This window comes from Fukomys damarensis, unplaced genomic scaffold (assembly GCF_012274545.1).
Source record: "Fukomys damarensis isolate Sample0158 unplaced genomic scaffold, DMR_v1.0_HiC HiC_scaffold_23, whole genome shotgun sequence".
In the NCBI taxonomy this organism is placed as follows: domain Eukaryota; kingdom Metazoa; phylum Chordata; class Mammalia; order Rodentia; family Bathyergidae; genus Fukomys; species Fukomys damarensis.
The window spans coordinates 50180335-50184187 of record NW_022900935.1 but is presented as its reverse complement, the minus strand read 5'-3'; the positions used below and the strand labels follow the sequence as shown (position 1 = coordinate 50184187).

Genomic DNA, 3853 nt, shown 5'->3' with positions numbered 1-3853 from the left:
TGTGTGTGTGTGTGTGTGTGTGCTAGAGTTGGGGAAGAGTCAGAGATATAACTTGGCTTGGATTTCTATGACATAAGATCCTTGTAGGTAGAAACTACTGGTTCACTTTGTATATGCTATGCACATAGAGCAGCTATTTGGAATACAAAGTAAAGAATCTTGCTTAATATCTGAATTTAGTATCATAGTCCTTGACCTTTGTCATGGGTCACTATAATAAATCACAGATCCCAAGCTCTAAAATCATTCTTTCATTTGTAAAACCAAAGTACACACACATATGCTTCTTGACTTATGATGGGATTATCATAAGCCTTTGGTCAACTGAAGATATTGTAGGTTTAAAATGCATGGAGTCCTCCTAGCCTCCTGACCATCACCGAGTGCATGGTAGAGGATCGCTGGTGTCCCCTGTGAATGCTGCAGCTTGCTGTCACTGCCATACTTTGAGAGAGCACCATACCTCATGTTGCTTGCCTGGGAAAAGATCAAAATTCAAAGTATAGTTTCCATCAAATGCCTACCGAGTTTGCACCATGACAGAGTTGAAAAAAAACATAAATGGAACTGTTGTAAGTTGGGGACTATCTGTATAGTCACATATCTTCTTCAGTTAATTTGATTTTCATGCCAGCCCAAGGAGACAGGTTTTGTTATTGTTCCCACTTTATAGATGAATAATCTGAGACTCAGAGATTTAATTATATAACTTGTTCAAATCAAGCTCAAGAAGAAAATTAGAATGACACTTACACTCCAAGCCTACACTCCCATATTATATTTCCTTTTGATGTAGATTAGCAATCTTTGTTTCTTTTACCTTTTGAAGTCACCTGCCCTGTTTCTGGGAACAAGTTTTGTTTTGCTTTGTTTTTTGGTACCAGGGATTGAACTCAGGTCCTTGTGCTTGCGAGGCAGGTGGCAGAACCACTGAGCTAAATCCCTGGTCCATTTATTTATTTATTTATTTTCAGACAGGCTCTCACTACGTAGCTCAGGCAGGTCTTGAACTCACTATGTAGCAGAGGCTGGCCTCAGACTCGTAGCAATCCTCCTGCCTCAGTCTCCCCAGACCTGGGGCTGCCTTGTTCGGCAGCAAGATGGTATTTTGGCAGGCACTAGAGCAGAGCAGTTATGAGGAGCTTGGTCCTTATTGTCACGAATGCTGGCTCTTCTTTAGCCCTGCTGGCTTTGATATGTCACCAATCCTCTGTGAGCTTCAACTTCTGTATCTATAAAAATTAGAAAATAATCACACCTACTACACAGGGTCATTGTAAGGCTTCAATGAATTAATATATGGAAAGGCCTTGACAGAGCGATAGACTTGATATCAATATGTGTATCGATCCAAGAGCGTAGTAATGTCTTAGGAGGAAGTATTACTATTATGTTATTATGTGTTCGTTTACTTTTCAAAGCTTCCAAATTGCTCACTTTGCAAAAACAACGGCTCCTTCTAAGTGTTCATGCTGGATCTTACTGCTCCTAGCTTAAGCTCATACTGTGATGTATTGAGTAACATTCACGTAGGGCTAGGAGGCTGGTGGACACCAGGAGGACCCCAAAGCCAGCTTCCAAGGATCCCTGCAAGGGTACATCCCAGGATCCCCCTGAAGTGGCAAGTCGGCGATGTTTCTGAGAGAGTTTCAAGCTCAAGCTGTGTTTGCACTGATAGCTGGCCTTGCTCTATTTCCAAGTACTTTTTTTTGGTGAGATAGGGTCTGGCTGTGTAGTTCAGGTTGGCCTGAACTCACTTTGTAGCCCAGCCTGGCCTCAAACTCTCGGTGGTCCTCCTGCCTCAGCCTCCCAGTGCTGGGATCACAGGCATGTGCCACCATGCCCAGCTAAGAATTCATTTTCTGGAGCCGGGGATTTAGTTCAGTGGTTCTACCGCCTGCCTTGCAAGCACAAGGTCCTGAGTTTGATCCCCAGTACAAAAAAAAAACTTTTTTTTTCTTTTGGGAGGGATAAGAGGGGCAAACAGTGATCCTGGGTAATGATTTCTACAACCCAGAGTCTCAGCCCTAATGAAGCTGATCAATCTGTGTGTGGAATCGTCTTCCTCGAATCCAACACCAAGAGACATTACAGTAAAAAAGGTTGCTGTGTAGAAAATGCTCCAAGAACTGGTGATCTGTGTAGAAGGGATCGAGGTGCAAGGGGTTGACCTCAAAGTCCAGGCCAGTGATTTCTGGATCACACAACTGTCTGAGACACTGGGTCAGTGAAAAGAATGTGGCCAGTATGGTGAGCAGGGCTTGAAAGCATTGGGATGCCTTCCAAAAAGGGCAGGGTTCTCTTGGGGTTAGAACTGAGCCCAGTGAGGAGGATGAGCAAGGGTGTTTTTGAATTAAGATATTTATGAACTGCAAGCTAGGTGTGGTGATGCATGCCAGTTATCTCAGCCCTTGGGAACTTGAGGCAGAAGGATCGCTGCAAGTTCAAGGGCAGCTTGAACTATACATAGTGAGACACTGTCTCAAAAAAGGAAAAGATATTTATGTATTGTCTTACTACTCAGGCAACAAGATTGGCTTCCCCAAGTTCTAGGCCTCAACCTTGCCCTCCACCAGCATTTCAAGCTTTCAGCTGTCGCTCCCAGGTCTAGAACTCTTCTACATTCAGTCTTGGCAAGACTCATGCAGGGAACTGTGAGTGTTGCAGTAGGTTCTGGCTTTGCCAGCAAGTCTCTCAACCACATGACTAATTCTGAGGATAAAAGTTTTGCTTTGTTTTGGCAGCTGAATTTGAATTTCAAGACGATGATGGACTCAAAACATGCACCTGAGTGTGCTCTTGCAGCATCCTCATTAAAATCACAGGGCGGGGCCGGGCATTTAGCTCAGTGGTTCAACTGCCTGCCTTGCAAGCTCAAGGTTCCGAGTTCCATCCCCGGTACCAAAAACAAAACAAAACAACAACAACAAAAAAACCACAGGGAAAACTCTGGGGGATCTTCATATTAAGACCCTACGGGGGGCAGGGATTTAGCTCAGTGGCATCGCGCCTGCCTCGTAAAGGCAAGATCCTGAGTTTGATCCCTGGCACCCCCCACCACAAAACTTTACGGGGCGGGCATGCGCCTAGGGTAAATGCTGTAAGTTTGAGGGCAGCCTAGAATACATAGTGCGTTCAAGGCCAGACTGAACTACATAGCTAGACCCTGTCTCAAAAGAAACAAACAAAACACACAACCCCATAGGGTGCTCATATACTGAAGTTTGAAACCACTAAGAAGACTATGTGGACAGCAGTGTGCCAGTGTGAGGTGCCAGTCCGGCCTTTCACCTCAGGTTCACAGGTAATAACTGTTAAATGGGCACTGCCAATCCCAGAAGCTCAATCTAAGTGGAAATTCACCTCCAGAAGTTACTTTCCCTCTCTGGGCTTCAGACACTTTCCTCTCTGAAATGGGTAGTTTCACGAGCTAGAATCAGTTCAGGATTGGCTATTGTGAAGGGGGTGAGTGCTGGGAATTTGCCTTTTTAAACCAACTTTTTCAATTGGACGGAGACAGAAGTGTCAGACAAGTGAATTTGTCAACTAGACATCACCGATTCTCGGAGCCTCAGTTTCTCGGTTAGAGGCACCTGTTGCTAAGCGGCAGGAAGAGGAAATTAAGAAATGCGGAGTTTGAGAAAACGTTGTAGCCCCATTCAGAGAAGCTCTTACCTTTCCCACCTGGGACCCTTTCAGGTGACAACCCACCGTCGCCCCCGCCCCTCTCTCCAATCCCGAGGGTAGTGGCCCCTTTAACAGGCCTGACGAATCGCTTTCCCATTTCCGCGGCCTCTCTTGGCGCGAGGTAGGGGCTGGATTGGTCGGGCCTGGTGCGCGTTTTGCTCCGCCC

General features: G+C 45.6%; 1 long non-coding RNA gene across 1 annotated transcript in view; it reads right to left on the bottom strand.

Moving 5' to 3' along the window:
- Positions 1 to 309: 309 nt before the first annotated feature.
- The window catches only part of LOC104857076, a 4396-nt gene continuing 852 nt past the window's right edge, over positions 310 to 3853 (bottom strand). Inside the window, exons 2-3 of the long non-coding RNA XR_778779.2 lie at positions 1016 to 1232; positions 310 to 477 (exon numbers count right to left, since the gene is read on the bottom strand). This is a non-coding gene — a long non-coding RNA (uncharacterized LOC104857076). The remainder of the gene's footprint in view (positions 478 to 1015; positions 1233 to 3853) is intronic.